Genomic DNA, 22,776 nt, shown 5'->3' with positions numbered 1-22,776 from the left:
GGTTCATAGTCGATATTTGCAGCAGTTGTGTTCATTAGCGTTACTTTTGAAATTGGATTCAGTTTTGTGCACACAGCCAGCTCCTGTTCATGTCGCCAATGCTGGACCAGGTATAGTAATATGAAATTTCTACTTGTTTCCTAACGAAATTCTATTGTGCAGTTGGAAATGTTATGAAAGAGGGCATAGACTGGGATGAGCTTCCCCTCGCTTGCCCCATAGCATCTTGTGATGCACCAGTGTTCTCTTAACCCATAATGGATGGATTAATCCTCAGGAGTAATAATAACAGGTTTGGGGTGGTGGACGGATTGATCCTGTAGATAAACAATATTACATGCCATCGATTTGGAAAGAATCGGGCGCGAAGAGGTTCCAATACTTTATAGCCCAAAAAATCACTTATGGCAACTTTTATGCTGACTAAGGTCATGAGTGTGGATATCTCAGGACTTCAGTAGTACATGTGACTTGAAACAGGGGTATGTTCTGCGTCTCTCTCTCACATGACATCTTTTTTTATATTTGCTCATAAATATACCTAGGGGTTGCTGTTGTTTTTTGTTCTTCGTCTTTTACGATAGTATGTCGATTGTAAATGTAATTTTACTAAGAAAATTGCAAAGAAATATTAGAAAAAACATGTAAAATTAAAAAAGTTACTGAATTTTCGTTCTCGGTAACTTTTATGTAAATATACTAAGAATTTGTTACTGCTTTTATTTCTTGTCTGTTCTGATATTGTATGAGCAGTAATTATAATTTTACAAAATGAAATAAGTTTATTTATTAGAAAAAACATATATAAGTTGATAAAATTTACAATGGTCTTGTCAAGGGGTTGTAAATAGTCATTTTCAACTGCTCGTGGAAGGTAGAGAAAATTTTTAAGAATTTTTTTCTTTAACCATTACATTTGCACATCTTCCTCTTTCTATTGATGTGTTTTTTCATAAATTGGCCGACCTCAAAGTTTACCCTGCCTGAGGAGCCACATATTGGTATCTTGACCCATCCAGTAAGGGTTAACTGTCTTCTCAAGCAGATGTTTCATCAAAGCCAGTTTTTTTCACTTCCTACCATTTTGTTTGCAATTGGTTCTTTGTGTTTGTGTTTTAGTGGTGTATTTGTGCTTGTTGTAAGTTTGATTATTAATCATGCAAACCCATAATTTACCAAAGCCTAGTACTTCCAATATTTAGCTTCTTTTGAAACTGATCCCCACATAACTTGTAGCAGATGTAGGCTTCATGTTTGCAATGTAAGAAGCCCCTGTTATGAATGTCATTGTTGGTCTCCTGTGCAATGGAGATATTTCAAGTCGAAAAAGAGGTGCAAGAGGAAGGGCACTGCTCAGCTATGGGAGGGTTTTGACTCTTCAATGGTGGCAGATGATGCCATTCATTCTTGTTCCTTTCCTCCTTCCCTGAATTGTCTTCTTGCTACTTCTTGCATAGAAGAATTTACCTCTTCATGTTCCTGTGTTGTCTCCTCAATAGTAGACGTTTCTGGAGAGGGTTCGGGAGGTCCTGTTGTTGCTTCTCTACCTGCCAGAGGGCTAGGGATACTCCTCCCCCCTTAGGTGTGGGAAAATATTCAGTTGATTTAATTCCAGATTCGGACAGATGGCTCTACTCTCTGTGATTGTTGATCATAGGCCTTCCCAGAGGACAGCGGTTAGGGGGACTATTTTCTCTTCTGGTGGAGCTCCATCTTGCCTCCTCGGCTACTGGGAACATTTTGTCTGCCGTGTTAATGACGCCTGCACTATGACAACTGCCTGTGTATCAGCCATTACACCTGGCTGTATTTCTATGTCTGTCTTTTCTTTGTTATTTGATGTTCCACTTATGGCCTCTCCATCCCAACTTCATGCAACAAACCCTTTGTTGTCTACTGCCTCTGTTCAGATTCCCAAAAGTCGTCATCTCACTCGGTGATCTGTTTTATGGGGCTCGTGTCGCACTGAAATGTGCTGATTTCTGGTTATCGGCACCGATAGTATGGTATTGGCACTAATACATAACTGGTTATCAGCACCATTAAGTACCAAAAATCGCCAATTTTCAGTTATTGGAGATATTTGCTTATCATCAAGCTGTTGGAAAGGAACCCCCACCGATATCCGGGGACTGCCTTATTCTCCCGATCATCCACATAACATTCGTCGATATGTGTCTCCTCTGGATTCTTTTACATCTAGGCCTACATCTCTGATTCCTCCTACTTCTTGGGGATTCAAAGGATATAAAGAAAGTTCTTTTCATCCAAAGGGTGAGTTTGATATCCCAGATTCTCATCTTTATGTACCATCTGCCAAAGTTTTAGGTCCTGAGCGTACATACGCTTCAGTAATTCAGAGAGGTGAAGTATAAGTTGGAGATTCCATGACTAGAACAGATAGGAGTTCTTGAGGTTTGGAGTTGAAAGATTCTATAACTCTTGATCTTGATGCTAATGATCTGACAAAAAAGTGCAGTAAAGTTGTTGAGATGATTAGGAAGTACAATGACTTGGAAGAGACTACAACCGCCCTTTCGGATCAGTCTTAAAGTCATGAGAAGTTTTTAGGTCCAAAGAAAGATGCTAACACCTCAGTAGGATTACCTTTGGCCAATCTCGCTGATTTTGCCTTAGAACAAAGTACGTAGATGCTATTCTGTATGGAAGGGACAGTTCACTACGTTCTGGGTAATCTCTCAAGTTGGTTCCTCCTCCTCTTCATAGGCACAGGTGTTTTATGCTACCCCGATAGTTGCCCTGCAACTGAGACAATTGGATTAGGACTTTGTTCTGTTGGAACGGAACCTTTCTTTGGATCAGTTTGAGGGGGACAGCACATCTTTTACCTTCCAAAAGGCATTGTCTATGGAGGCTTTGGCTTTCATAGCTTACAAGCAACATCTTGACTAGACTTGTGGTCTACAGCAGTGAGCAAGATTTCTAAAACAACCTTTTTGAAGGATTCTAAGGAGTTCACTTCTATCATCTCCTTTAGTCTGGGGGGGAAAACCATTTCTTTTTTTACCCACTTAATGACAAATATATGGGCCAACTGGTTGCTGAAGACGAGGGACTCAGCACTCTCAGGGGCTCAGCACCCTTAGGGGATCTAGATACATCAGCCCTTAGTCTGTGTTATAGTTAAGGAATGGGACTTTATTGGAATCATCTTCTCTTTTTCCGAAAGACAAGCCGACAACAACAATCATCTGGTTCTACAAGCAGTATCTAAATCATCAGAATTGGCTTGTCCCAACGTAGCTAGAGCAAGACAGTCAGCTTCGCAGAGAAAGTCACAAGCTACAATGGGTCCTTGTAGGGACCAATATCTATCTCCTAAGACCAGTAAACCCGCCTCTCAGCAATGCCCCTTTCAGCAGCTGCCTCATAAGGGCAGAAGAGCAAACAGAGTTAGAGCTAGAGGTGGGAAACACTAGAGAGGGTGCCCCTCCCCATCTGCTGCCTTTGGTGGGTAGGTGCCTGGTGAACCGTTGGATGTTTTGGCAGTAGTTTGGAGCAGAAGATTGGGTAGTAGATGTTCTTTGTGTGGGATATCCACTCCCTGTTGATTTCTGTCCTCTCACAGATTGTCCTCTTCGTCAGGCTCACCAAAGGATCTGGCTCTCCAGAACAAGGCTAGAGAGATGATGGGAGTTGTGGAAGTAGTGAGGGATCTTTCCATGGGTTTCTACAGTCGAGTTTTCTTGGTAGAGAAGACATTAGGTGCCTGGAGGCCAGTTACAGATTTTTCAACCCTGAATCTTTTCATCAGGAAGATTCATTTCAAAATGGAAACTCCTTGTATGGTTCTAGCAGCCATCATACAGAACAACTTTATGTTGATTATTGACCTGAAGGATACCTACTTCCAGATCCCGTTCACCAGTCATCTTGCAAGTTCCTTCAATTCGATTTGGGAGAGTCAGTTTATCAGTTCAAAGTCCTGTGCTTCAGCCTCTCAACCACTCCACAGGTTTTCTCAAGGGTGCTCAATCTGGTTTCGACTTGGGCTCATTCACAGGGGATTCGCATCTTCGGATACCTCAAAAACTGGCTGGTTCTGGCAAGTTCTTGGGTGAAGTTGATCTAGGACAGAGATTGTTGTCTTTAGTTTTGTCGCAGCCTTGAGGTTATGATAAATCTAGAGAAGTCAAACCTTGTCCCCAGCCAAAGGACTCTTTACCTGGGGATGTTGATAGACACAGTTGCTTTAAGAGTCTTTCCTTCAGATCTGAGAATAGAGAAGTTCAGGACAGTCATGAGCTCATTCTTATTGAAACAGAAACAGCCTGCATGTCAGTAGCAAATCATTCTAGATCATCTGTCATCTTTGGAGAAACTTGTTCCTCATGGCAGACTTCATCTCTGTTTCTTACAGTGGAGGTTGAAGTCCCCGGCGACAGATTCTCCATTCTTCTCCGTCCCCATATCACAGAAGATGAGACAGGATTTGGCATGGTTGGATGATAGGAATCTGACAATAGGGATGCCCCTTCATGCTCCTTTTCCAGAGATTCTTCTTTTCTCGGATGCCTCAACCAAAGGGTGTGGGGTTCATGTGGAAGATTCATGAACTTGGAGGTCAAGAAAAACATCTCCATATCAATATCCTGGAACTAAAAGCAGCCTTTTTAGCCCCTCAGGAGTTTCAAGATTGGTTGGCATAGTAGGTCATTCTATGGCCATGATGTCTGACAACATCATGGTGGTGGCTTACATAAACAAAAGGGGGTGGGGCTAGTCTCACCCTTTTTGCATATTAACCCTCTTACGCAGAAGCCCTAAAAATCAAAACCTCTCCCGTATGCCGGGGCCGGTTTGGAGTGAGCGCGGAAGCGGAAAAAATAATTTTTTCAAAAAATCACAGCACGCTTAGTTTTGAAGATTAAGAGTTCTTTTTTGGCTCATTTTTTTGTCATTGCCTGAAGTTTAGTATGCAACCATCAGAAATGAAAAATAATATCATTATCATATGTAAATAATGCGATATATGGTAGCAAAAAAAAAAAATTCATACATAATTGTATTCAAATCACACTGTGCAAAAAACGGTCAAAGCTAACGAGTTACTTTTTTTCGTTGTATTGTACACTAAATTGCAATCATTTTGATATATAATACATTGTAAAACAATAAAAGCAACACCGAAAAATATTATCACAAAATGATGTACGAATTCGTAATGCGCGGACATAAAAAAATGTTATTTTAAAAAATTCACTGTAAATCTAAATATTGTTCTAGAGACTTCCAATTTGTTTCAAAATGAAGACAAATGATTGACTATTATGATACTGTAAGAGTTTTAGATTAGAATTGCAGATTTCGACCATTTCGGACGAGTTAAATTTGACCGAATGTCGAAATTTTTATATATATATTTTTTTATATGCACAAATTTCGGAGATGGTAAAAGCTACAACCTTCAATTATTTTTTATTGTATTCTTCATGAATTTGGGCACATTTTGATATATGAAACTCTATAACTCTATAAAACGGCTAATATGAAAAGGAGCAAATATTAGGATAATGCGATGTACGCATTTCGGAGACTTGCGGCCGCGAATCGGCGCGTGGAGGGAAGTTAAATATATTTTTCAAAAATTCACCATAAATCACAGTATTGTTCTAAAGACTTCAAATTTGTTTCAAAATGAAGATAAATGACTGAATATTACTAGGCCGTAAGAGTTTTATCTTACAATTGCGTTTTTCAACTATTTTGGTAGAGTCAAATTTGACTGAACATGGTTTTTTTTCTATTTATCGTGATTTATATGCAAATATTTCTAAAAAAGAGAAAAGCTACAACCTTCAATCATTTTTAGATGTATTTTACATGAAATTGCGCACATTTTCATATATAACACTTTATGTAACAGCTAATTTTAAATGGTGCAAATATTTCGACAATCGCACAAAAAAAATTCTGATTTTTTCGGAAGAGTTACCGCACGGACGTAATGAAAATGTTTTTTTTTTTTTTCATAAATTCACCATAAATCGAAATATTGTGCTAGAGACTTCCAAGTCGTTGCAAAATGAAGGAAAATGATTGAATATTACTAGAATATAAGAGTTTTAGCTTACAATTGCGTTTTTCAACCATTTCGGTAGAGTCAAAGTTGACCGAAAGTTGAAATTTTTGCACTTAATGTTATTTATATGAAAATATTTCAAAACTGATAAAAGCTACAACCATGGGTTGTTTTTAGTTGTATTGTGCATGAAATTGCGCACATTTCCATATATAAAACTTTATGTAACGGCAAATTTAAAATGGTGCAAACATTAGGACAATCGCACGAAAAAAATTATCGGAAGAGTTACCACGCGAACGTAAGGAAAAAGTTTTTTCATAAATTCACCACAAATCGAAATATTGTGCTAGAGACGTCCAATTTGTTGCAAATGATTGAATATTACTATAATATAAGAGTTTTAGCTTACAATTGTGTTTCTCGACCATTTCGGTAGAGTCAAAGTTGACCTAAGGTTGAAATTTTTGCACTTATTGTTATTTATATGAAAATATTTCAAAACTGATAAAAGCTACAATCATGAGTATTTTTTTTGTATTTTACATGAAATTGTGCACATTTTCATATATAATACTTCATGTAAAGGATAATTTAAAATGGTGCAAAAATTATGTCAAAGTGACGAAATAATTTTTGAGATGTGTCACAGATACTTTTTAGTGCGATAAGAAAGAAATTCGCGCTTGCGCGCCTGCGTAGCGATTGTAAACAAAATAACGCCTTGATCCATGAACTCCCAGCATCCCCCAAGGCGCGTGATTCAAAAGTTTTCGGCTGGTAGGCCTATAAGTATTTTTCCGCGAATTTAAAAAAAAACTTTTTTGAGTCAACGTATGATACGTCCATTCGGCATACGGGAGACATTTTGACTCGACGTTTAATACGTCCATTCGGCGTAAGAGGGTTAACAGTCCAGTTACATCATTGGGCAATAAACTACTTGGTGATTCTGTCAGCCAGGTACATTCCAGGTAAAAGGAATGTAGCAGTGGACAAATTGAGTTGTTGGGTATTGGGAACAATGTGGTCATTGCACCAGGTGGCTAAAACGCTGTTTCTCCTTTTGGGAACACCAATGATGGAACTGTTTTCCACCTGTTTCAGCAGGAAACTGGAAATATTTTTTTCAGTAGTTCTGGACCCTTAGGCAGTAGCACAGGACACCCTTCAACATCCATGGGACAACCTGGATGTTTAGGCCTTTCCACCCTTTTTCCTGATTCATCAGGTGATCAACAGTAATAACCTCCCAAACCTCAGGATGACGTATGTGGCGCCCTTGTGGCTGCACCTGCTCACCAAGTGATACCCTGACCTCTGGCTCTGCTGACAGAAGCTCCAAGAAAGGTTCCTCCTTGACATAATCTTATGATATCATGTTTGATATCAGTCTGTCAAGTCCCTGTCTCTTCATGGTTGGACACTATCCAGTATCTCCTGCAAGTGAGAGGTTTTTCTTGCAGGGTAGTGTCAGAGATGTCTGAGTATCTCAGGAAATCAACAGTTGTGTATCAAGGGAAGTGGGCAATCTACTGTGACTGGTGTCATCAGCGGGGTTTCTCTCCAGCAGAACTTCTATTCAGCAAGGAGCTGACTTCCTCATTTTCCTATGTAGGGAAAGGCTCCTTTCTGTGTTAGCTGCTTTAGGACTAGTTCTTCATCTGAAAGTAGGGGAACTTTCTTCCTCATTGGAGATCTCTATGCTCTTATGAAGCTCTGAGCAATCCTTTCCATCTGGGAACTCAAACCTCCTAACTGGGATTTGGCGCTGGTTCTTAGCAGCCTTACTTATGCCCTGTATGAACCTTTTGATAGATCTTTAACCCTCAAGAGGGTATTTTTACTTGGCCATAATATCAACCAAAAGAGTGGGTGAACTTCATGACCACTCTTATGAGGTAAAACACTCAAGGGGCTGGAGTTTAGTGTCTTTCGAATTTGTCCCGGAATTTGTGGCTTAGACTCAGAATCCATCAGTTCCCAATCTCAGATTCGAGCCCTTTATTCGTCCCTTGCAGATTTTGTAGGTGATGATCCTAGTGAGATACTATGCTGCTATCTAAAAAGAACTTGATACCTCAGACCTGGGTGTCTAAGGTGTTTTGTTAGTACAGGCCGGAACATGAAAGAAGTGTCTAAGAATACCATCTCCTTCTGGCTAAGGGAGGTTATCAGAAGTGCATATTCTTCTTCTGATCTAGATGACAGCTCAGTACGACCTAGAGCTCATGATGTCAGGGGTCTCGGCCCCTCCGTTGCATACAGACAGTCCCCGGTTGTCGGCAGGGATTCTGTTCCTTAGGGGGTGACGATAAGCAAAAACTACCATTAACCAAAACTTGGCTATTTATGGGGGCCATAATAGCGCTTATGGTGCTGATAACCGGTTATTAGCGCCTTAAGCACCATTATGGCGCCTCTGTTAGGTATGTTATGGCATCATAAGGCACCTTATGGCGCTGATAACCGGAACTTGGCCTATTATGACGCCATAGATTGCTGATTCTTGCCACAAAACTGGATTGCCGATAACTGAGTCCGCCGATAACTGGGGACTGCCTGTATAAGAAGAATCTATCAGTTCAAAAAGGGTTGAAGGCTGGTACGTGGAATTACTAGACCACCTTTACCTCTTTCTACTTGTAGGACATCACTCATAGATCCTTGGACATTTTTTCCTTGTATCCAGTGGTGGCTGCCCAGCAAGTTGTCTAACTTGACCAGTGCTCCTTGTGGGCAAATTATATCTAATCTAGATATTGGCATGAAAGAGATTGTGATTGTTGTGAATGGTCTTATTCCTTTCTCCTTTTCCTTCTTTGCTCCTGGCAAGCAGTGAAGAAAACAAACCTCCAGTCATGGATCTGTCTAGATACAGATGTTTTCAGATGTATTTCTGTTTCTTTACTTTTCAAACAACGAATAAATCTCAGAAATAGAAATGATACCATTCTTCACTCTGTGATCAAAGAACTCTCTTCATAGATCAAGGTAGTTAACCAATTGGTTGTTTTTACAACAATACATATATTCCTCCCTTTATTTTTGAGACATGGAATCTTACTTCCATTGTGCCACAAGCCAGGATGTCTGTCTAATAGTAAAACATTTTTTCTCCTCTTAATTAGATGCTTACAACTCCTTCCTATACTCCAACATTGGTCAGGAAGTGAGCCCAGATGGGGCAAAACTATATTCGGTCATGGCTTACTTTTCTTTCCACCAGTAAGTTAAGTCTCCCAATGAAAAGGCCGAAGGTATGTATTCATATGGGAGCATATGAACAAATCACAAATTTTCAATCAATTTGTATTTTTCCTGATATACAAACTTGAGGACATTACATTAATGGACCATCTCAGCCACTCCTCATTCAGTATTCCTAGGCTGTAAGATCACCGGTTTGTCACGAGATTGCATGGTGCAAGCGAGTAGAAGTTCTTCCCACTCTATGCCCCCTTTAGGGAACACTGTGTATTCCTCCACCTCACCTTGATCATATGATGTCGAATTTTTTTCATAGCTGGTTACCAGCTGTGCAGAATTTCATCCAATGTAAAGGCCTCAGGTTTGAGTTTTGGGTTTTTAAGTTCTATGGTCACCAGGATGGGGGTAACTGTTGTTTTCTAGCTAAGACCCAAAGAAAACTGGAAAAATCACTGAAATGACACTAATTTTTAATAGATATTTTGACATTTTATGATTTTACTTTAGTTTAAGAAAGGTAAAATAGAATTTGTTATACAGTGGAACCTCGTTTTTCGTACATAATCTGTTCTGGAACCTCTCATGAAATCTGGAATGTATGAAAACCAAAGCAATAATTCCCATACGGAATAATATAAATACAATTAAGTCATTCCAGACTCCCAAAAATATTTTTAAAAAATAAATTTTATAGGGAATAAACAGTTTTACATACAGAAAACAATGAGAAATAAATATAAATGACTAATGAAATGAATAAATGAACATTTAACATCACTTTTACCTTTGTGGAAAACACTTGTTAGTTTATGGAAGACAGAGTGGAGGGGAGAGGGAGGAGGAGAGGTTATTGTTTGGAAGGGGAGTCTCCCTTCGTTTTTTACAGGCCCTATCTGAGGTTACTTCCCTCTTTGTGTTTTACTTGCAATAGGACCAGCTTGAGCTACTGGACCCCTGTCACATAACAAAACTGTCCAGAGACATTTGTTTCTGGTGTTTTTTTTAAATTTGTCCAAAGTTAAACATGGCACTATCATTAAACATGTTGGAGACATGTATTACAACTTCTTTGTTGGGATGATAATTCTCCAAAATTTTTAAGAACACTCCACTTTGCAAACATGTCCTTAATCCCTGATATAGGCACATTATGTATTCTCATTTGTTTCCTGAATTTTTCAAACCAGCCTCTGCTGGCCTTAAATTCACCAACAGCAGCACTTCTTGTAGGCATTTTCTCACTGAGATCAGCATGCAACCTCCTTCAACACTTTGCTACAAGTTCTTTCTTAAATTCTATAGTGTTTCTTGCCTTTTTTACAGAAGGGCTAGCACTTGGAACTTTCTTTGGCTCCATAATGGCTTATTTAGCAGTTGAACGGCAATAAAAAAGCACAAAAACAATGAACAAAAAAGCAGAATGGGTCACAAAAGAAGATGGGATGCTTTGTTTAGGCGCTCAATAAGGGGCCCGGTCACGCGCTTGGCCCCGAATGGAGCATTTCTGAGTGTACGAAAACCAAGAAAACATATAACAGAGACAAGATTCATAAAAAATGTCTACAAAATCCAAAAAGTATGTAAAGAGAGGTTACAAAAAGCGAGGTTTAACTGTACATTTAGGGGAAAAGATTAATTTGTGTCCTTTTGTTTTCATTAGAGTAAGACTTTGAAAATATGTTAATGTGCATACAAGGTATAGTACACAGAAGGGTCATTTGAAATTTATAGTAATTTACTGTAGCATTAGTGTTGAATATTTACATATTTTCATATTTTCACATAGTATTGGTAACTTAATAGATATTTTTGTATACTACTGTACTACTGTTGATTTGGAGGTAATATGGTTTTTATAAAAAAAAATTTCAGTTATATAGACTTCTTTGAAATTTTTACTATATACATTTTTCTATTTTAGAAAAATTGCCCTCGTAGATAAAGATATTGATAAAGTTTGGTTTGCATGTTTTCATGTCAATAAAATTTATTTCTTTTATGCAAATAAATGAATATTATAAAGGGATTTGACGTAGGAAAAATCTATTTCTGGGCGAGGAAGCCGTGTCGCCCAGTGAAATGTGTCCTCTTTAGCACTATTTCTAGTAAAATATTGCTATGATACCAGAGAACTGCTAAATTGCGACATGTCAGAAGTCTCTGACTCGCTCACCTAAATAAAAGGTGTCGGTATAGACTGGGGGAGTTGAAAACACTACCACAGCACCCCCTCCAATTAGCCTTTTCCTCATCAAAAGACCCTGAAAACGGGGAGACGACCTATAGGTCACACCCAGCTACCCTGTTGAAGGGACTGTGGCGTCATACTTATCGATGGCATAGAAGCTTGGTTGCACAGCAAGGGGGGAAAAAAGGAAAAAAGGGAAAAAAAGGGCGGGGGGGATTTCACTGGGCGACACGGCTTTTCCCTCTGCCCAGAAATAGATTTTTCCTACGTCAAAATCCCTTTTCTGGGCTCAGCCGTGTCGCTCCGTAGAAATTGTACCAGAGAAACACCAAGCTATACTATCCTGAAAGGAAAAATCATATTAATGAAATCAAAGGAAAAATAATAAAATAGTTTAGAATTGGAAAAATACAATTTATTTACAAAATATACTATATAGCCAAAACATGTTGGCGACATTTGCAACAAGGCACATAAACATAATAAAATAATTACAGATAATTTGTATGTACGTAAACTATACACGATTATTACACTTATTCTAATAGCTAAGGCATTTGCTGAGTAGGTAAAATGTTAATGAGGCTGGCATAATTTGAAAAGATTCATATGACACAAGGACGGTACTATAATGATGTAGTAGTAGGAGACACTGGTCTTCCTGCAGCTATTGCATGATATTTAAGATCCTCTAAAGACTTAAGGTAGTGCTTTTTGAAAACCACGGGTGACTTCCAACCAGTATACTTCTTCAGATCATCAAAGTCCATATATTTGAAGAAGTTAACAGAAGTTGCTATTGCCCGAATGTCATGCACTTGGTTGGGAAATGACCCTGGGCTGGCTTTCTTGATAAAATATAAAATCTGCTGCCTAATGCCTTTTAGAGATAGTGTACCACCACCTCTTTTCTAATGAAAAGGGGGCCTTCGGAATAGGTAGACGTCCTAGATAAATAGTCCTTAAGAGTTAACAGGGCATAACGATGGATCCTGCGGAAGCGGGACAATCTTCCATGGAGTCCACCTCATCAAGGGGTCTTCATTCTGAGCCAGAAATTTCTTATTTGGCGAAAGCAACACGTCCCCCGAGGAAAGGAACTCAATATGCGCTTCATCTCTAGATAAAGATGACAGCTCTGATATTCTGGCACCTGAAGCTAGACTCAATAAGAACAGAGTTTTACGCAAAATGGTTTGTAATCACATTTGGAAGTTGTCTGTTTCCGAGGCCTAACCTAAGAACATCATTAAGGAAACCATGACACTGACGACGGTCTGTGAATGGGCCGTAGACGTGCACATGCCCTTGGGATAGAAGTGAAATAAGACTCGGTTAGATTGATACCAAACCGAGAAGCCAAAAATCTTTTTCAGAGCTGACTTAGTGGTTGTTATTGTTGCAGCTGCCAAGCCTTGTTCAAACAAAGACCTGAAGAAGTTTATGGCCACGTTCAATGTCATTACTTTGATATTTGATTCTCTGAGGAACGAAGACAATTTCTTAACTGCTGAGTCATACTGGCGAAGCGAGACTCTCTCTTGTCTGACTCCAAGAAACAACATGTTCTGTGGATCAATGTCGCCTACTCTCTTATACCTGCAAACTTCATGAAATCCATAAAGTTAGGGTTTGTTGAAGACCTGAGGAATCGAACACAGTCCTCCCTCGTTTGAACTTGTTGCGATAGTCCTCAAGTCCGGGAGAGGGAGTGAGTGAGGGCGAAGACCTAGTTCCAGGAGAAGGGGAAACCAGTTGCTTCTTGGGCAGTGAAGGGGCTATGAGAGCCACCTGACCTTCGAAGGATCTAACTTGCGCAGCACCTTCAGGAGAAGGTTCACTGGAGGGAATCAAATAGATCTTCGTCCACTGGTTTCCAATCTATGCTCAGGGCGTCCGTAGCGTATGGCCAGAGGGTCCAGATTGGGGGCTACGTAACAAGGCAGCTTGTGGTTTGCCTCTGTGGCAAACAGATCTACTTCCAGACCTGGTACTCTTTGGCAAACCCTCTCGAAGGATTCTTGGTCCAGTGACCATTCTGATTCCAGAGGGACCGACCGAGACAGGGCGTCTGCCACTACATTGTGGACTCCTGCCAGGTGAGTAGCCGACAGATGCCAGTGTTCTTGGCTGCTAGAGAAAAAGATTGCTATCATCACGTGGTTCACATGACTTGACTTTGAACCACCTCTGTTTATACAGTGTACTACTACTGCACTGTCGAGGACCAACCTGATATGAGTCTCCTTTGGAGGACGGAGCTTTTTTAAAGTCAGAAACAACTGCCATAGCTTCCAGAATGTTGATGTGAAGTGTTTGGAAGTGAGGTGACCAAGTTCCCTGAACCTTCTCGTGCTGTGAATAACCTCCCCAACCTGTCAGCGATGCGTCCGTATGCACCACTAGGGACGGGGGAGGAAACTGCAACGGTAACTCCTTGGCTAGGTTGGCAGCCTTTGTCCATGGGCGCAGGCATTTTCTGAGAATCAGAGGTATCCGTCGAACTTGTCCCGACACTTGGCATTTGCCTTCGAATGCCAAACTCGATTGATGTCCTTGAGTTTGGCTTTCAACAGAACGTCCGTGACTGAGGCAAACTGGAGCGAGCCTAGGATCCTCTCCTGATTCCTTCTCGAAGTCTCTTTGCACTTTAAGAATTGTCTTGTTGCCTTGGCAATCCTCCTTTTCTCTTTCCTCTGGAATGGAAAGAGTGTGAGAATCCAAGTCCCAATGAATCCCTAGCCACTGGAACCTTGGACTCCGGAGTCAATCGGGACTTTGTTCCTGTTGATCTTGAACCCTAAATATTCCAGGAAAGACATGACCTTGTCCGTGGCTTTCATACATTTGCCTTTGTCCATCTCCCAGATTAGCCAATCGTCTAGTACGCCACCACAATATACCCTGGGACCTTAGCTCCTGCACCACTGCCTCCGCCAGTTTCGTGAAAACCCTTGGTGCTATATTTAGCCCGAAGGGCATTACTTTGAAGGAGTAGGCTTCTTTCCCTAGTTTGAAGCCGAGGATGGTCGGAAGTGCCGAGCTATCGGGACATGATAGTAGGCGTCTGTAAGATCTATAGAGGTGGTGACGGCCCCACGGGGAAGTAAGGTCCGCACCTGAGAGATGGTCAGCATTTTGAACTTGTCGCAACGAATGAACAAGTTTAGACGGGACAAGTCTAAGATCACCCTTCTTTGTCGGTCCCTTTCTTTGGGACGCTGAATAGACGACCTGAAATTTCAAGTTCTTCGTCCTGGAGATTGCTCCCTTCTGGAGAAGGTCCTTGGAGTAATCCATCCAATTCTGCGTTGGTTTCTGATAGAAGGGTGATGGGTGGAGGAGGACCTTTGATCCAACTCCAGCCTAGGCCTCTGGATACTATGCATTTTGCCAACTGCTGAACCCCCAACGATGACGAAAGAGGTACAGCCTGCCTCCTACCTGAGAAACTTCATTGAGATGATGAAGGCCGGGATCCTCTCCCTGACCTTGCTTTCCTCAGCTCGCCCTTGGGCTCTGGCTCCTCGCGCTGGTGAAAGGATCCTCTAGCCCTGCCACCCCTAGCAACTCTGGTAAAGGGTGAATGCCCGACTCTCATAGACCGGGTTTAAAAGCGGGCGACACACTGAATACTGTGAGGAGACCTGTTGGTTAGACGGCGGCGAAAAGGAAGACAAATTGATGCTGTTGTTGAGGCTGAGCCTTAGAAGTCGAAGGCTGGGATACCTGTTGAATTGGAACAGCTTGTAGCACAGGATGCTGTTGTGGGACTTGGAAAGGTTGGAACTTCCTTTGCCTCTTCCTAGCCCTAAAACTGGAGGGAGAAGACTCTGATTTCCTTTTGAAAGGGATTCCCCAACGCAACCTGATGCTTTGGTTAAGACGTGATGCCTCGCTCTGAACCTCGTTAACTGCTGAAGCTGGGAAGAGATCTGCACCCCAGATTGAGGAAGCTAGAAGCTTGTTGGGTTCGTGCCTGATCGTAGCCTCAGATAGAACATGCTTCCTGCAATTTCTCCTAGCCAATCGCAAAGTCGTACAAGTCACATTGCATGCTTAAAAGTAACGACTTCGCAATGACCTTAAACAGCAGCTCCTGAGCGTACTCCCACGAGCCGCCGTCTCTGTCATCACTAGGGAGTTAAGAGACCTTGCGAGACGTGTCTTAGCGTCAAATTCGGCTTGGATCAATGCGTCTGACAGCCTAGGAAGGCGTTCACTAAACAAGGTGATTGCACAGTCTGGCTTCAGCTTTTGCCTACCGAGAACGTAGCCGGCAAATCTCCCACAAATCCTCCCTACCTGGGAGTAGTAAAGATGTGGGATCTGTCTCCCTAAGCTGGGGCATGGGCTATTCCCGAGTCCACTGCTGGAGTGTAAGTTCTGCTACCTTTGATGTAAAAGGTAAAGGGGTTCCCGACATCAGTTGTAAACATGGTGAAAGGGCTTTTAAAAGCTGTTACTCTAGTATTTGAGCAGTCCCACTCTTCTAGGCTCCGTATCCATGTTTGCTGAGCCTGATCTCTAGAAAGGATAACAGTCTCCTTGGGGACCTTATCCTCTCTAACTAGAGCTGCTTCCGTAAGCCTAACATAGCCTATAAATGGAGGCTGTAAACCTTCGGGGAAAAACTCGAAATCCTCGAGCCTACGTGTGCCGCAACCTTCTATAGTCAACATCCCATTGACAAACGGAGCGAAGTTAGCCACCCTCCAGGGATTACCGGGGTGGAAAGGAGGGAGCGTGGACCCGTCAGGCATGCTCTGAGCTTGCATCAAGCTACTAGAAGGGGTCGAAACTGCCGACTCCTGTCTGAGACCTGCAATCAGGGAGTCCTGAGCACCTAACCTGCTAAACACTTCTTCAAACCTTGCTGCAACTGAGCTGACTAAGCTACCAAGGCTACTGACTCTGATTTAGAATATTCGTGTTGAACTGGTCTTGGTCAACGGAAGGAGAATCATCCTGTCCCTCTTGCGGTACCTTATAAGGTATCGGTCCCTAGACGTTAATGGAATGGGACTGTAGGGCAATAGGAAGAATTCCCACCCCTCCTTGAGACCTTGGGATTGAAGGTTTGGAAAGCAACTTTATTTTAGTTTAATATGTGTATGAACCTCTGGTGACTGCCCAGGCCTTGGCATTGTTTCTGATCTGCCTTTAAGCAAGGTTTTACCTGCAGGTTTTTTCTTTAGTTTAGGAATCACAGAGAAGGAGTGCAACCTGGGAGGGGCAAACCTCCTGTGAAACCCATGAAGGAATTGGAAGTAGAAGGAGAGGAAGAATCAGAGTCACTCAAGGAAAGATCCGGTGACTAACTAAGCTAGCCTCATTAACACTGTTACCTGTACCCGTGTCTAGTGTAACGGGCAAATCCTCAACCACTTCAAGTGAGACTTCCTCTAGTCCAAGGTCCGGCAATTCCGCCTCTTGCTGTTCAATAACTGAGTCTTGGATTGATTTGATAATCGTGCCGCTACTTTTGGATCGACGTATCCGGCAGATTTTCCCGGCTGGGAAGAGCAAAGTCGCCATATCTCAAGACAGAATATACGGCTTAGCCTTCCCTACGTTCCGTCCAAACCCTCTCCAACCCAGATCTTGAGGGCGGAGAGTGCAGCATCCCTAATAGACTGCTCAGCCTGTAATGCAAGGAATGTGTCAATACCAAGTAAATTCCTTGAACATTATTCTATAATTATTGATTAAACAATGTAATTTAATTAAAGAAATTTTTAATTGTTCATTTATTTTATTTCATTCCAATATTTTTTTTTTTTTTTTTTTGTTTTTTTTTTTACAATAAACATAGAACCAGCAGTGCGGTAACTTACCGAAGAGGTAGCCTGATGTACCAAAGTCGTAGCAGGCAAACAGTTTTCATGATGCCATACCACGGAATCAGGAAGCGCACTGCACAGGGGCGTGGCCCCGACAAACGTCATGGCCGCACGGATCTTGCAGAGCAGCACTACAGCCGGCAACCAGACACTGAGAGGCCTGTAAGTGCAATAATATATAAGAACAATTGCACACACTTAATAGGATAATGGAATATATATATATATTTTTTTTTTTGTGCCGGGGCATTCCGGGCTATAAAGAAAAGAAAGGGTATATATATTCATATGTTAACGTCCCGGGGACTGTGTAAGGAAAAAAACCACCCGGAGTTGTATACCCGGAGCTGAATGACCCGAGAGGTGGGGGGGTACACGAAGTAACCCGGGACTGGCCACATGAACTCCGCAAGTTCGTGGCAAAAAGAAAATAAAAATAAAAATAAAGATCAAAAAAATAATGATAATAATAAAACTAAAATAACAAATATAATACTCTCCGCTACGGAAGAGTAACTTCCGTAAACTAACCCTCAATGACTCCGGGAGAGGCCGGAATCTAAACCCGCCTTATGCGGAGAGGGAATGTTTTAGGCGGGTGGATGTAAGCTCCGGGAGTGAAAGAAGCAGAGCGCAACAATCCACGGAAGCCGAGGCTGAAACGCAGTGCGACCATCAACTCGGAGGCGTCGCTAAGAAGCGACACTCACCAGCCCAAGGTCCTGGGAGACCCACTACACCTCCCCCTCCGCTGGTGGGACCTGCCGTCAGCGACAAACAAACGAGAGGGGCACCCAACTACGGGGAGTCCCACGAGAGGGGGAGGGGAGGGAGGGCTGATGATGGGACGATCACGTGACCAGCGAATCCTGGCGAATAAAGGATCACGAGGAAAACGCAGGCTAAAGCCTATGAAGGCTAGCCGACCGAACACCCAAATATACATAGACAAAATAAAATCAATTACTTAAAGCTAAGGGAAAAAACATGCTTTAACACAGGGGTAATGAAAATAAGGGCGAAAAATATAAAAACGCAATGGAGGCCACTCGATGAGAGTGGGCGCAACAAGGAAAAATTACTTGCTTACCGACAAAACCCCTGAAAACAACGGTAAGCTGACGAAAAGAAAAAGGGGGGATTCTTGAATGGAAAATACCAAACTAAAATAAAAGGGGGGAGGGTGGGAGGGGGGAACGGTAGATATACATCGAAGCACAACAAAGAAACGTGCACGAACGCCGACCCCTTGAAAAACAGGAAATCATGAAAAATAAATAAACGTAGATCAAAACAAGATCGACAAAGCAACTGCCACCCAAGACATAATAAAATATATACTGAAAATATATACTGAAATATTATAAGTTACGAGTATATAAATATATAGGTACTGAAAGAAGCCCACTCGAAATTGGTACAAAACAAGGGGGGAACGACGTAATGGCGGCTCGCTACCGCTCCCTACGGGAGGAGACGCCTAACAAAATCCTAAATAAAGGCAAAACGAAAGGCAAAATCACTCCCTAAATATAGAAAAAAGGGCGAACCAGTACTTAACTTGGGTTGAATGAGGCAGATTGGACGATCCATAACGAAAGAATAAAGAAACCAATAAAAGAACAGATAGCTATAAACAAGTGTGTAACGCTGGGGAGGCTATCGATAAGAATGTCGCCACAGTCCCCTTCAACAGGGTAGCTGGGTGTGACCTATAGGTCGGCTCCCCGTTTTCAGGGTCTTTTGATGAGGAAAAGGCTAATTGGAGGGGTTGCTGTGGTAGTGTTTAACACTCCCCCCAGTTCTATACCGACACCTTTATTTAGGTGAGCGAGTCAGAGACTTCTGACATGTCCAATTTAGCAGTTTCTCTGGTATCATAGCAATATTTTAACTAGAAATAGTGCTAAAGGAGGACACATTTTCACGGAGCGACACGGCTGAGCCCAGAAATATAATTTTGGGATAGATAAGTTTTAATGACATTTTTTGATTGATTACGTTATCAAAATTACATTGCATGTGTTGTATGTATGTTTTTAACTCAAATTCTGTTAATCTTTTCAAATTGATTTACCTGCAGTGTTCATTACTGTAGTATTGAACTTTTAGATGTTAGTTCTTAGCATTCATTTTTCCTGTCTATATGCACATATATACATAAAGGGATTTTATTTTGACGTAAGGAAAAATCTATTTCTGGGCGGGAGTTGGCTCGTGTCGCCAGCGAAATATCCTTTAATCTATTATTTCTAGGGTAAATGTACTAACACATACCAGAGAATAAATAAATAAAGAAAAAAGGTCAGTATAAACTGACTCGCTCACCCTCCCAGAGAGTGTCGGTATGAACACTATGGCGAGTGAGACCACTACCACGAGCCAAATGCCAATAGAATTCTCCCACTACAAAATCCCCCCAAGAGGGGAGCCGACCCACAGAATGGGCAGCACCTACTACTACTACTCCATCCCATGCTGCCGACTGCTGCGCCTCTGGTGGCCATCCTGAAGTTAGCAGACAATCTTGGCGATGGGATGGGTAGGCGGGCGATTTCGCTGGCGACACGAGCCAATCGCCCAGAATAGATTTTTCCTTACGTCAAAATCCCTTTTCTGGGCTCAGCTCGTGTCGCTGCGCGAAATCGTACCAGAGAAAGACAAGATGAGAAAATTAACAAAATATAAAGGGTCTCAAATAAAGATAAAATAAAAAAAAAAATCAATATAAATTGCTAATAAAGATACATATACACAGTGGTACAAATAGAAATATTACTTAATTATACTTATTGCTAATAATATTTCTTAACTTAAGGTAATATACATATATACAGGAGAAATATCATATATGTACAACAATGGTATCTGTGTAAAGCTTATGTATCAAAACCATTTAAAGCAATTAATATACAAGTTGAATAAAAACAAACTCAACAACAACAAAATATAAAGGAATGTATATGACTTTAATATACAAAACCCGTAACCATTATAAGAAGATGTATCTCCTAGCATAAAAATAAGGAGATGACATCCACGAGATCAGTAATCACCACCAATGTGAGTGTCCCCTAGCAAAAAAATAAGGACACTCACTATATCATCATTAAAGCAGCTAAGACACAAGGTAGATCGTAAATGGAACAAGGCAGGAATAGACGAACTGTTGGGTGAGGCAGGTAGAAAGGAGGACTGAATCTTCTACTAATGGATTAGTCAGAGTCAGGGGGAAACTATGTTTACCCGCGCCTGCAACTGCTGAAAAATTTCAGGGCTTCCAAGGACTTTAAGTAATGACGTTTGAACACTGTCGGTGATTTCCATCCAGTATACTTTTTTCAACTCATCGAAGTTCATATGTTGGAAATAGTTAATTGAGGTGGCTACTGCCCTGACATCATGTGCTTTTGGGAAAGAGTCAGGATTGGCTTGTTTAATGAAGTACAGGATTTGTTGCCTGATGCCTTTAATAGATAAAGTACCACCTTTTTCTCTCCTAAAGAGAGGACCCGATAGATGAGGAGGTCCTAGATAGAAAGGCTCGTAACGTTGAAACTGGGCAAAGAGAATATCTGCTTGTGGAAGGGGTATTACCCCTTCCATGGTTCCCACCTCATCAAAGGATCTTCATTCTTAGCTAAAAAGCTACGTTCTGGGAAAGTAGCACTTCCCTGTGGGAAGGAATGAATATGATCCGGATCTCTGGATAAAGCCGACAGTTCTGAAATTCTAGCTCCTGAGGCCAAGCTTAATAAAAAATAGGGTTTTTCTTAACAGCATTATAAATGAGCATGTGTCATTATTGGTTTCTGAAGCAGTTTTAGAACATCGTTTAAGAACCATGATACTGACGTAGGCCTTACAGAAGGTCTAAGTCTAGCACAGGCCTTGGGAATATACGAGAAGTAGGAATCTGTCAAGTCTATGTTGAACCCAAATTGAAAAATCTTTTTCAAGGCTGACTTGTTTTGTCGTAATTGTGCTAGCTGCTAAGCCTTTTTCAAATAAGGATCTGAAAAAGGATATAGCTGAATTGATTGTCATGATCTTAATATCTGATTCTTTTCAGGAAGGTTGCTAACTTTTGACAGCAGCATCATACTGTCTCAAGTTGAATCTCTTTCTTTATCTGATTCCCCCCCCCCCCTCCAAGAAGAGAATATTCTGAGGGTCAATATTCGCATCCCTTTTCGCTGGCAAACTTCATGAAATCCATAAAGTTAGGGTTTTGAGAATCCCTGAGGAAGCGAACACAGTCTTCGTTTGTACTGACTGGGAGAGCTTGGGATTGGGGTGGGGGATCCGAAGAGGACGGACCCAGTTCCAGGATGAGAGGATACCAATTGCTCTTCGCCAGTCTGGGGCTACTAGAGCCCACGTTCGACCCTTTGAATGTCCTGCGTTTGGTTTTGAGCACCTTCATGAAGAAGATTCACTGGAGGAAAGACATAAATCTTCTCCCAGTTGTTCCAATCTAGAGCCAGGGCGTCCGTGGCATAGGCCAGAGGGTCCAGGTTGGGGGCCACATAACACGGAGTTTGTGGTTCGCCTGGGATGCGAAGAGATCTACCTGTAGACCTGGAACTCTCTGAAGAATCCATTGGAACGAACTGTTGTCCAGTGACCATTCCGACTCTAGAGGTACTGATCGGGATAGAGCATCTGCTATGACGTTGTCCACTCCATGCTATCTGGGTAGGTAGGAGGATAGGCCAACCTGAACCTTTGTCCGCCAGGAAGAATATGGCCTACCATGCCATGGTTTAAAGATGACGTGACTTGGAGCCATCCTCTGTTTTATACACTGTACTAACCACTGCGCTGTCCAGGACTAGCTTTATTGTGGGAGTACTTTGGCGGACGTAACCTTTTTAGAGTCAAGAACAGTTGAGTGCCATTTGGCCTCCAGTACGTTTATTGGAACTGACGGAACTGAGGTGACCACGTTCCCTGAACCTTTTTGAACTGGGAATATCCTCCCCAACCGCTTAATGAAGCGTCTGTGTGGATAGTGATCCCTGGAGGAGGAAACTGAAGGGGCACTGACACTGATAGGTTCTTGACTTTCGCCCACGGCCGAAGTCGATTCTTTAGAATCAGAGGGACTGAGGGGACAATTTGTCCCTGGACCTGATATTTGCTCGTGAGCGCCAAATTCTGGTTAGGTCTTTCAGTTTGGCTTTCATTAGGATGTTCCGTCACTGATGCAAACTGGAGAGAACCCAGGATCCTTTCCTGAGATCTTCTTGAAGCCAGTTTGTGACTTAGAAATTGCTTGACTGACTTTGCTATTTCCTTCCTTTTGGACGATGGAATCGACAGAGTATGGGAGGATAGATTCCATTGAATGCCTAGCCACTGAAAGTTTGACTCTGGAGTGAGTCTTGATTTGGTCCTGTTTATCTTGAAGCCATAGATATTCCAGGAACTGAATCACTTTCAGTGTTGCTTTGTTGCATTCCTCGACTGTTGAAGCCCAGATCAACCAA

General features: G+C 41.8%; 1 protein-coding gene across 1 annotated transcript in view; it reads left to right on the top strand.

Moving 5' to 3' along the window:
• Window positions 1-6: 6 nt before the first annotated feature.
• LOC135226995 (probable E3 ubiquitin-protein ligase HERC1) overlaps window positions 7-22,776 on the top strand; it is an 83,199-nt gene continuing 60,429 nt past the window's right edge. Inside the window, exon 1 of the mRNA XM_064266722.1 lies at window positions 7-110. The gene's annotated coding sequence lies outside the window, so the exon portion shown is untranslated. The remainder of the gene's footprint in view (window positions 111-22,776) is intronic.

The sequence above is a fragment of the Macrobrachium nipponense genome, chromosome 15 (assembly GCF_015104395.2).
Source record: "Macrobrachium nipponense isolate FS-2020 chromosome 15, ASM1510439v2, whole genome shotgun sequence".
NCBI classification, from domain to species: Eukaryota; Metazoa; Arthropoda; class Malacostraca; order Decapoda; family Palaemonidae; genus Macrobrachium; species Macrobrachium nipponense.
This window is presented reverse-complemented; position numbering and strand designations above follow the sequence as displayed.